General features: G+C 41.0%; 1 pseudogene; it reads left to right on the forward strand.

Annotated features, from left to right (window-relative positions):
• The first annotated feature begins 307 nt into the window (after window positions 1–307).
• On the forward strand, window positions 308–8,969 carry LOC111154281 (annotated as a pseudogene).
• The last annotated feature ends 3,491 nt before the right edge of the window (window positions 8,970–12,460 follow it).

The raw sequence follows: 12,460 nt of genomic DNA on the forward strand, positions 1-12,460 counted from the left end.
TCAGTCAGTAAATAACTGACTTCTGACTAAAAGCCAGGCACTGTGCAAGCCCTGGACATTCAATATGGAACAAAAATCCTGGGTATTATATGGTAAGCAAAAATCATCACAGTCCCTACCTTCATGAAGTTTACAGTCCAGGGGGAGCATAGCCAGTATCAAATGGCCACAGAAGCAAATGAAAAATAACAACTGTGGCTTATTGTCATTTGTGCTGTCACGGAGGGCAACAGTACGGATCCTATGAGACACTGATGGGAAGCCTGAGCTGGTCTGGGAAGTCAGGAGAGGCTTCCCTCTGGTGATGATGGACTTGCAGCTGAGAAGTTATTTAAGAGGCGACAAGGGTGTGCGAAGAATTCAGGGCAGAAAAGGTGATATGTGCGATTGTCCTGGAACAGGCGGGGTTGCAATTTTATTCAAGGAGCTGAAAGAAGTACAGTGAAGGGAAATGTGTCTGGAGCTTGACCGTGAGAAGTCAAGAAGCAGAAAATAGAGGGGTATGACTACCCAGTGCCTTGTGGGCTATGTTAAGGATTTTGATCTCTCAAGGAGAAGCCATTGGAAAGGGGGACAGGGCAGCTGTAAGAGCACACAACACCCCCCCCCCCAGCTCCCTCTTATATCCCTTCATTTTTGGGTCATAGAGAACGTGCTGTAGGAAGGTAGAAGTGGTAAAAATTGGTTATGTTGAATCAATCTTTGATTTAACAAATATTATGAGTGATTACTCTGGGGCACATACTGTTCTAGGTCCTAGGGTAAAAAAGATGAACCAGGGACTTACTGATCACCCCTCATAAGGCTTACCGTCTAGGATGCAACATGCGTGATAAAGATAGTCCCATGAATAAATCATTGCAATTTACATAATGCACCAGAAGAACAACAGAGGATGCTCTGAGCTCAAGTGACAGGGTCCTCACCTTGGGTGGAACTAACTAAGGAACTTGGGGAAGCTCTCCTCTGAAGGTTAGGCTGACTATTGTCAGTAGGATCATTGGAAAGTTACTGAAAACTTCAATTTGCCTTTTATTTTCTACTCCCAATCCCTTATTTCATTAGGTGACCTTGACTTTCATGCTTTCTCTCTATGTATATAAATGGCAGTGAGTAGGTAGCAAGGCACCTGTGTTTCTGGAAGAAATGCAAAAGCCCGTTTATTCTGAGTGCCAAGTCTGGGACATACCTGGTGGTAAATGAAACAATGAACTATGAGATCATTGGGCAGCTCTGATTTTGTTCTGTCTATATATAATCCACCAAGAGGGTAGTAGTATTGATATTTCTAAATTAACACCCTTTTCCTTAGTAAACCAATTACTTCCAACATGTTACAGTTCATCACTTCAAACTAGTTTTTTTTTTTTCCAATCAGTTGAAGACAGAAAATCCATAAGCAGTTTATCAGTGTGTGATGCTGTTTGCATTTCTGTGCTTTGCATTTCTGTGCTTCTCCCAATTTGGATTTTCATCATTCTTTGTACTCTTAGCCCAATCTCTGCACAAATTCATGTATTTATGTGAAAACAAGCAGCAATTCTTGTTTATAAATGTAGCCTGGAAACCAGCCAGAGCATACTTACTAGAAACTTTGGGTGTGGTTGATTATTCCTGAAGATAAAGCCCAGTATTGTTATTCTTCTGAATTGACCTAGCCCTTTACTGAAAGGGCCAACCCTGTGCCTACAATGGAACTGTATGTGCAGATTGACAAAGAACCACTGTAGCATGGTTTGAATTCTATCTGAAACACTTAAAAGTATATATCTATTTAATATACTTGATAATTCTGATTTAATTTCATATCAGTCATTTAGCAGTATTTATCATGCGTAAGTTACTCAAATTCTCCAAGTTTCCTTTTTTCTTTAGTAAAGTAGGAATAATTATATCTATTTTGCCCTTTTGGCCTAGTTGTGAAATTAAATGTGAAAATCTTTGTGATTATTCTTTGTAAATTCAGTATTTATGTGCAGGAGGCCATTATTTGCATCATTGACCCCAATTCTTCACCACTTCCTGTAACTAAGCCCTTGGACATGTGGTTTTGCAAACCCCTTTCTAAAGAGGGGGGTATCTTTCCCTGCCTCTTGACTTTAGTTTGGATATCTTACTTGCTTTGGTCCTTAGAGTATGGTCAAAGGGACAGTGTGCAGTTCTGAGCCTAGATCTAAAGAAGCCTCATACGTTTCTGCCTGTGTTTGTGTGCTCTGCCAATTGCCATGAGAAGAATATGTCCCTGGTCCCTCGAAGAAGATGAGGGACATGTGAATCAGAGCCACTCCAGTCCAGCTGCCCCAGCTCTGCCAAGCCTAAACCAGCTGGCTCCCATTTGACCCGCAGATATGTGGGTTAAGTCCATCCCCGTCAGCAGAACACCCAGCCAAGCCATGTGAATGAAATAAATGTGTTATTATGTAGCACTGAGGTTTTGATGTAGTTTTTAATATACAGCCAATTAAACACCCATTGGTTCACTAAGACTAAGTTATCTTCTAGGGAAAAGGACAGAGATTTCAGTTTTGAATGGATTTTTCCTTCTGTCCCTGTGCTTTTCTATGTTTTTCCTTTCTTGGCCCAATTTCCAAAAGTAAATTGTTCAAGAGTTGCAAATATGAAATTCTCTGTATGGCACCTCAGATTATCTGAATAAAAGGCTCAGTAGAAATCTAACAAATAATGTTTTAGTGAAAATGTTTACTTCTCACTGAGATGTAGATGAGGAATTCTGTTAGGATCACATGCTTTCTTGTTTATTGTCTCTTATAAATAGACTGATCGACAAGTTTATGCAAAAGGCAGGAACAGGGCATGATACTTCACCAAGAGCCTTAGTGTGTCACCCAGCTTTGGGAGCCTTTTAGGATAATTCTAAGCTAACAATTCAATATAACACACATTAAATATATACCACATGTAAGGCAAATGTAAGGTCCTAGGGAAACTGAAACGAACAAGACATAGTAGCTCCCTTCTAATGATCTAGTAAAGGAAATGACATGCAAATTACTCATGATACCATATCTCATTAATTCTGTAACACTTTTTTTTTTTTTGGTACTTTTTCATATGTTGAAATCAATGGTTTGTCATAGTTAATAGTGTTTTTTTCATTCTGTGGTATGTAGGTAGGATAATGATGCAGGTTATACTTGATATCCTCTTATAGCTAAGAAAATACAGAAATAAGTTGCTCTGAGAACAGTGTATACACTGTGTCATACGATCAAAAAGCAAGGAGGTGTTACTTCTAGAAAACACAGAGGGAGACCTCATGGGGGGAGAAGCCCATGAGATGGATTTCAGTAAGAAAAAGTATGGGAATAAAGACCACACAAGTAAGTTGATTCCTAAACTTTTTTTTTTTTTTTTTTTTAGATTTTATTTATTTATTTATTTGACAGAGATCACAAGTAGGCAGAGAGGCAGGCAGAGAGCGGGGCAGGGGGGGAAGCAGGCTTCCTGCCAAGCAGAGAACCTGATGTGGGGCTCGATCCCAGGACCCTGGGATCATGACCTGAGCCGAAAGCAGAGGCTTTAACCCACTGAGCCACCCAGGCACCCCAATTCCTAAACTTTCTATCACCAAGGACTACTTTTATTGCTTATCTCTTCTCCTGTTCAGTGTTGTCGTCAAAATGACTTTGTCATGATAAATAAATTTGCATTCATCAAGAGATACTTTACTTCTCCATTTCATAGCAAAAGCCATACATTACTGGTAATCAGAATTTCTTTTTTTTTTTTTTTAAGATTTACTTATTTATTTTGAGAGAGAGAGAGAGACAGAAGACAGAGAAAGAGCGTGTGGCGGGGGAGGGGTTGAGGGAGAGAGAGAATATGGAGCAGACTCCCCACTGTGCACGTAGCCTGATGTGGGGCACAATGTCATGACCCTGAGATCATGACCTGAGTTGAAATCAAGAGTCGGACACTTAACTGACTGAGCCACCCTGGATCCTATTAATCATAATTTCTAATCAGAGGAGATAATCAGTATTCTCAGATTAAGTTAGCATTTTTGGCCAGAACCTAAGAAATTTAACATTTTAGTCTCTGAAGTTATTGTTCCAGGAAACTTTAATCTGTACTAGGATTTTTGAAATATTGACGAGAATTCATCCTAGATGGGAACACCACTTTACATGAAAAATTCATCATAAGAAAACACATAGACATGGGACCCATGCTTTTTGATCCTTAATATGGTCTGCCTGGTGCTTTGAGTGAAAGAGGAAAGATTAGAGAATTATGGAATTATGAGAGGACCAGCTCATAGAGAGTCTTGAATGTCATACTTAGGAATTTAGACTTTTATTATAACTATCTCTGAAAACATCATTAGCTTGAGTATAAAAGGACAAATAGAATGAATTTGGTTTCCAAAAAAAAAGGAAAAAGAAGAAGAAAAAGCAAAAGAAAAAGAAGAACTTATATATAAGAAATAAAACCTGGATGACTAAATTCCCACCAGAAGAACACAGACACGCCATAGCTTGTTTGCTCACCTATAGTGCACCAGCTGCCAATAAGACAGGTGTAGGAGGAATGCATAAGCAGCACCATCAATTCTATCTTTCTGTTTTGAGGATTCTAAGCAAAGTATTGTGTAATAGAGCTTAAATTCTGGAGTTAGACCACCTAGGTGCATGTTCTGACTCTATTGCATTCTAGTTCTGTGGCTTTAGGTAAGTTATTGAAGATCTTTGACCTTCAGTTTTCTTTTTCATAAATGGAGAAAATGGAATTATCAATATTAGCTGATATTTGTAAGAATGATGTAATTTTTGTAAGTTGTCTGGTGCATAGTTACCAGGACTCAGCGCTTAATTAGTTTCTTTTAGAACTTGCTTAGAAATCCAAAAGGATGTGTGAAGCAGAGGCAAGAAAAAAATTAAATTTCCTTACCTCCCACAGCACACTGACAAGTCCTTGAGACAGGCAGAGTGACAGTCCTCTCAGAACTCAGCTGCCTCGCTGTTAATACTTTGCTAAGGGCAAAAGGCAATCTTAGCCTGACCCCCAGGATCCTGTAAGTCTACTTCAGCATAAAAATTCCCTTGGAAACTTCTTTTATCTCTACTCACAAAATATATGTTGGCAATCATCCCCAAGCATATGACCCCCAATATACATCTGAAGGGTCTCATGACTAAGTTTTTATTAGACGGTAACAAATGACCTTTTATCAACAATAACTAGCCCCTCAAAGTCATGGAAACCTTGCTTCTAAAATTCCTTAGCGATTTCCGCTATCCCTAACCCCCTCCCAACTTGAAAGTACATAGTGGGCCACTCTGCACGCCCCAGGGCAACTCTTTCTGCCCATGGGTCCTGTCCCTGTGCTGTCATAAAACCACCTTTTGCACCAGAGACATCTCAAGAATTCTTTCTTGGCCGTTGGCTCTGAACCCCAACATCTTTCCTACATCAAAAAGACTGCATGGTGGTGTAGAACCATAAATTCAGTCTTCTCTCTTCTCATCATGTCCTAAGATGCCAAACTGGCTGGTAATCAAAACCCTAAGGAGAAAACATATGCTCCAGACACCAGCTTTGTCTTGGCAATGATCTGCGTTTAACTTGACGGTAAATAGGAGGTGACAGCTGAATCTGGTGTGGAGATTCCAGGAGGGTGGTTCTCCAGGAGGACTTTAACTAGAAGCTCATCTATTGCAAATAAATTGTTGTTGTAAATACCGGAGAGTAGGCGGTAGAGGGTCTTGCAGAAGAAAGTCCTGGAATTCCTGGACAGGGCTGAAAATAAAAAATGAGAATAATGTTGATAGTATATCCTATTGATGAGACCATGGCTGCCATCACTACCTCTACTCCACAAGTTTCTTTAGCAATTCCTTTTAATCTGCCATATCTGAAATTGGCACTGTCCAAAGTTTTTTTTCCATGAATGTGCTTAAATATATGCTGAACAATAAAAATTATACCTTATCTTTGTCATGCGTTTTTGGACTGTTTAATGTGCTTTCATCTTTACAATTTCATGTTTCCCATATGACCTTTTGAAGAAAGTGGGGTATTACTATCCCCCTTTTCCATATGAGGAATCTAAAGTGGCATGTGGCCCAGGGAGCCTACTTAATTAATGGTCACGGTTAGTAAGTGGAAGAGAGTCCTGCATTTTGACTGACATTTGAGTCTACTGGATCTTTGTCTTTATATGAAGATTTCTGTTTTCTCAGTAGACAGTAATAGTCATGATCCATCCCCCTTTTGGAGGATTTTTCCTCTGATATTAATTATATTTTCTTATTCAACAGTTTTATTTCAGGCCTTGCTGCTTCTAGGGTCACAAGAGACTAACATTTGCTATTTTTCATCCTGCATAGTTTCGGGAGGACGTTATGGAAAATTGGCAGCGTATCACTTCCTTCATCCGGTTTGATCCCAGGCTTTCTGGAGACTAGAGACTTGAACTTCTCATCTGTGAGAGTGGGATGAGGGTTGAATTATTGAACACCTGGACAGAGTTAGATTTCTCTCTCTCTCTTTTTTTTTTTCACACCTTATGTCTGTTCACCTTTTGATCTTTACTGACTAGGACATTGGCTATCACACAATTGATTCCCTTCCTTTTATTCTCTGGAAACTGTCAAATAGAGTAAAATTCACTGTCCTTCACAAGAAACAAAACTCTCTTCTCTGATTCAGAGAGTGCCACATTCCTTCCATGTTACTCAGCATTTTACAGTCACTTTGAGGCATAGAACACCACCACCCCGTTTTTGTCCCTTCTCATTTTAAACAGGAAATCACCTCTGAGAAACCCTTGGGTGAAGAAAAACAATGGTTTGAAATCTTACTTAAGACATCTCATGAAAGTTACAGTAGCTTTTTGCAAAAACCTGTGTTCTCATCCTTTTACTCTAATTCTATTCAGATAGTAACAGCATTTTATTAGCAATCGTATCAATGATTGGTCAAATCACCTCTCTAACGTTTCAAAAGGGCCAGTTTGGTTATCTCCATTACAAGCCATCCTCAAATTTAGTGGCTTATAACAACAGTCATTCATTTGCTTATGATTTTGTAATTCGGGCAGGCAAAAGAAGTCGTTGGGGTAGTGGTTCTAGTCATCTCTCTCAGAGTTTCTCATACAGCTGTTGTGGCCTGGAGGCTTGAATGGGGCAGGGATGTTCAAGATAATTTCTGTACTAAGTTGAAAAGTACCTCCCAGAATTTCATGTTTACCCAGAACCACAGAATGTGATGTTATTTGGAAAAGGGTCTTTGCAGATGTAATTAGCTAAAATAAGATCATGCTAGAGTAGAATGGGCCCTAACTCAAAATGACCACTGTCCTTCTAAGAAGAGAAGAGGAAGAATACTATGTAACAAGAGACACATATTAGAGTCATGTCACCGTAAGTCAAGGAACCCCGAAGATTGCTGGCAGTCATCAGAAGCTGGAAGAAGAACACATTCTCCCTCAGATCCTCCAGAAGGAACCAGCCCTGCTGACCAGTTTGATGTTGCACTTGTAGCCTCCAGAAGTGTAAGTGAATAAATTTTCTATTGTTTTAAGCCACCCAGTCACAGCAGCCCTGGGAAATGAAGGTAAATCTGCCTTAAAATCCAGGTAAATCTTAGTTGGAATTGCTGAAATGGCTGGGGACTGACCAGCCCCACCTCACTGCCCCAAACTCCCATCCCCCTGCCATCTCTCCTGGTCTCTCCCTCCATGTGGTCTCTCCACCAGAGTAGCTGGGTCTCTTTATGTGGAGGCTTCATGTTGCAAAAGAGTGAAAGTGGAACATACCAGACATCTTCTGGATTAGGCCCAGAGCTATCCCTAGCTTCCTTCTGCCATGTTCTGTTGGTTAAGGCACACGGCTGAGCCGCTCAGGTTCAGGAGGAGGAAACAGACTCCACTTGTCAATGGAGAGTGGCACACATACATGGGGATGAAGGAATCGCTGATGTCCATCTTTGGAGTCAGTCTACAAGGACTGTAGCTACCTGAGTTTGAATGAGTATTTTATTCCGTGATACACCTCTTAGCACAAGTTATTATGTAAGCTTAACAAGACTTCTCACACGGAGGATATTCTAAATGTTCAAGTCATGTCTTTGAATGTCAGCCAGCCTACGCCTCTGTATCAGCTCCTCCCAGCTGGGCAAGCAGAGGTGCAGGGGTCAGGCAGCCCACACTGAGATTCTAGGATCTAGGATTCAACATGGGAGTGGGGTGCAGTTGCCCATGGGAGAGGTACTGTGGCATTATTTGTGTCAGAAATGATTGTTTCCGTGAGGTCAGTTCTGACCACAGTCCGTGCCACTCTCCGAACTAGAGCTTTAGGATCACAGTGCCTTTCAGTGAAAGACTGTAATGTTGACGCAAACGAGACAATGCGTATGACCAGGTGAAATAGAAGTTGCTGTAAGAAGAAAAATCCACCGCCGAGGCCCCTGCCATGAGCTCCTGCTGGAAGAGGGCAGCTGCAGAGCTGACACTGCTGGAGAAGTCCCCGGGGCAGAAGAAAGGGAACAAAGACAGTGCTCAGAGCGAGCGCCAGGTTCCAGTTCTTCAAACAAACAATGGTCCACGTCCAACAGGACTGACTACTACCAGCTTGTCTTGTCCAGCAGGCAAACAAAGATTTGCTTGGGAGCGCTGCAAAAGAAAAAGCAATTGTTCAGCAGCGGTTGGAATACAGAGTGACTCAAGTACATGGACACTACAATAAAGGCAGTATCCGTCTCCATTGGAGGATCTTAATTCCCGTCTTGAAGATAAAGTCTACCTTACAGGATTTAACTCTGCCTTAGCAGATATCCTACTGTACTACGGACTTCATCGCTTTAGAGTTGACCTGACAGTTCCCGAAAAGGAGAAACATCTTAATGTGTCTTGCTGGTTTTGTCACATTCAGCACTATCTAGGGATTAGGGAACATCTGTCTGTTGTCCTCTTTATCAAGAACAGGCTATATACTAATTCCCACTAGAAGCTATTTATGACATAGAAGCATGATCACAAATATTTTAAACGGAAAGTGTATTCTGGACTAGAGAACCAAGATAAATAGGTACACAGTCATTCTTTATTGGCTGAAGTTGATGGAATAAACATGTCTGAAAAAAAAATCAACAGCTGAAACTTGAGAGTTTTAGAGGGCACAGGTATTGAACTCGAGTTCGTTTGAATTCTAAATCCTTGTACTTCCACTACAAACTCCACAGTATTTTATGAAGTACTAAAATGTCTGTGGAAGAACTTAAAAGATGGGTTAAAAAAAGAAGCTATAACTTAATGTTATTAAGAAATTCAATGACATTGTAGGGTAACACAATAGGTCTCTTTCTCAGGCAACATAATTTTTTTCTCTTAAAAATATATTATTGAGGGTGCCTGGGTGGCTCAGTGGGTTTAAGCCTCTGCCTTTTGCTCAGGTCATGATCTTAGGGTCCTGGGTTTGAGTTCCGCATCAGGCTCTCTGCTCGGTGGGGAGCCTGCTTCTTCCTTTCTTTCTCTGCCTTCCTTTCTGCCTACTTGTGATCTCTCTGTGTCAAATAAATAAAATATTTTTTTAGAGATTTTATTTATTTATTTGACAGGCAGAGATCACAAGTAGGCAGTGAGGCAGGCAGAGAGAAAGAGGAGGAAGCAGCCTCCCTGCTGAGCAGAGAGCCCGATGCGGGGCTCGATCCCAGGACACTGAGATCATGACCTGAGCTGAAGGCAGAGGCTTTAATCCACTGAGCCACCCAGGCGCCCTATAAATAAAATATTTTAAAAAATATATATATTATTGATATCTGACAATACAAAAAAAGATATGTATTCTACATGTAAATAATAATATAGGGGCACTTGTGTGGCTCAGTCAGTTGAGCATCTGACTCTTGGTTTTGGCTCAGGTTATGATCTCATGGTCATGCGATGAGCTCGCGTTGGGCTCCACACTCAGTGCAGAGTCTGCTTGGAGTTCTCTCCCCCTCTCCCTCTGCCCCTCCTTCTCTTTCTCTCACTCTCTCTCTCTAAAATAAATAAATAAATCTTTAAAATGATAATAATATTATAAAGTGTGGACCCACACCTAACATAAGAAGTGGAACATTGACAATATCATTGCCTCAAACTTCTTCCCCTTCTCCATCTAGAAGATCTTCATCTAGGGACACCTGGCTGGCTCAGTTAGAGGAGCCTGTGACTCTTGATCTTGGGGTCATGTGTCTGAGCCCCACATTGGGTGTAGAGATTACTTAAATAAGTGAAACTTAAAAAAAAAAAAAAGTAGATCTCTATCTGATCTTTAACCACAAGTCTGAATTTTGTTTTATCATCGCCTGTTTTATCATTGGTTGTTAGGGAAACTAGATCTTCAGGTTTGAATTAAAAGGGGGAAATCTTGCTTGGCTACTAGTTAACTCCAAAACAGTTTTCTGGTTATTAGCATATTAACTCATCCGCTCTTTGCACATCCTATAAAAGTGTGGCATCGACACCTACATGATAAGCAGCCTCTAGAAGCGCAGTGATTTCCTGACTGCTGGGTTTGCGATAAGGCCTCACGGTTAACCAGATGCAATAGCTTCCTTCATCTGGTCTCACACAGGCACTGTGAGCCCAGGATACACTCAAAGATTTTCCTTCTCATTCTGTTGTAAGCATCTCTGTCTTCTTCTTGGGTGTCTGGGTCAGCTGTACTCGGGCTTGCATCTGTAGATTCTAGAAGACTGGGAAGTCTAAAGCGTTTGGGGCCTGAAAATGTGACAGCCAGGGGGCTATAGCAGCAGAAGTGTGTGATGTAATTTGCATAATCTGTTTTCCAAGAAAATCACAGCAGCATGGAAAAGTTTATCAGGAATATGCCAGATCTCAGAGGTAAAGAGTCTGCCTGGGATATATTTGCTGTTGAGTTACTTCAGGGGCGTATAAATCATGCAAATTCTGTTATGATCACTTTCAATGCAGACAAATACATTTTTTTCCACTTGGAGAGTTTTAAATTTCATTTCCCTTTTTTAAGAGTAAAATGATATGCACATGGGGTTTTTGTTGTTGTTGTGCAGAAAATTTAATAATAAGGTATACTATTACCTCCTCTCCCATCCACAGTACAATTTCCTAGAGTCAATCAACTTTTAATAGTTTTCATTTCTAGTTCTTCTGGGGGCCTCCTGAATATCCTTAAATAATATGCCATCCTTGACTTATCAGAAATACGGTTTATTCATTCATCCTTATTGAATTTTGATATTATTTCATTTTTTCGAATGGCTGCAACTGCAAAGTCTTTGACCTTGTAATTTATTACTCTCCCCACCTGAGGACATGCCTGTTCCTCAGACATACCAGGTTTACTTCTGCCTCAGTTTCCTTGTGCTTGCTGTTCCCACTGCCTGGAAAACATTTCCTCCAGATATGCCCATACCCCCCTCCCTCTAGTCTTCACTTCAGAGTCCTTTCAAGAAGACAGAGCTGGGATTGAAATCCAGACACCAGATCCAGAGCCCCCACATGCTCAAGTCAAGGTAGATAATACTGCAGTTTGTTCTATACTTATATTAAAATCTTCCCTGAGTGGATTCTTAAAGTTTGAAAATGAATAATCTGTTTTTATACTCTATACTAGGATTATTGTCCTTGTTTTCAGGTCCCAACTCATGATTTCTTGCCAATCAGAGGAGACTGTTCCCAGATGCTTCTTTCCTTTGTGCTCAGCTTTGTTTACCTCCCTTTCTGATCCTAGAGGCTGGTGAGACTTTAGTCAGTCAGAGCTGGCCCTGCCTTCACTGAAATGACCCATGGTGGTCCCTCTCCTATTCTCTTTGCTGTTACAGATTTATTCCTTTACTGCCATTTGGTTGGCATCTCAAGTATAGTGGGATATGGGCAGAAAGGAGTAGAACAAGGGAGGGAAAGAAAATACCAGTGTTCAGGGCAACTGGGTGGCTCAGTGGGTTAAGCCTCTACCTTCGGCTCAGGTCATGATCTCAGGGTCCTAGGATCAAGCCCCGTATCAAGCTCTCTGCTCAGCAGGGTGCCTGCTGCTTAGCAGGGTGCCTGCTTCCTCCTCTCCCTCTGCCTGTCTCTCAGCCTACTTGTGATCTCTCTCCCTCTGTCAAATAAATAAATAATCTTTAAAATAAATAAATAAATAAAAAGAAAATACCAGTGTTCAGTGACTCATCTTAAACTGGAAGCCCCCCAAAAATAGAGTTTTTAAAATTTTATTTTAAAATGATACTCTGGAGGGGCACTGAGTGGCTCAGTCGGTTAAGCATCTGCCTTTTGTTCAGGTCATGATCCCAGGGTCCTGGGACCGAGCCCTGCATTGGGCCCTTTGCCCAGCGGGGAGCCTGCTTCTCCCTCTCCCTCCGCCTGCCACTCCCCTGTTTGTGCTCTCTCTGTCAAATAAGTAAAAGTAAAATCTTTAAAAAAATAAAATAATTCAAAAATAAAATGAGAATCTGGAACAAAAACAGGGAGAGG

Source organism: Enhydra lutris, unplaced genomic scaffold (assembly GCF_002288905.1).
Source record: "Enhydra lutris kenyoni isolate GAN:26980312 unplaced genomic scaffold, ASM228890v2 scaffoldscaffold36, whole genome shotgun sequence".
Lineage (NCBI taxonomy): Eukaryota > Metazoa > Chordata > Mammalia > Carnivora > Mustelidae > Enhydra > Enhydra lutris.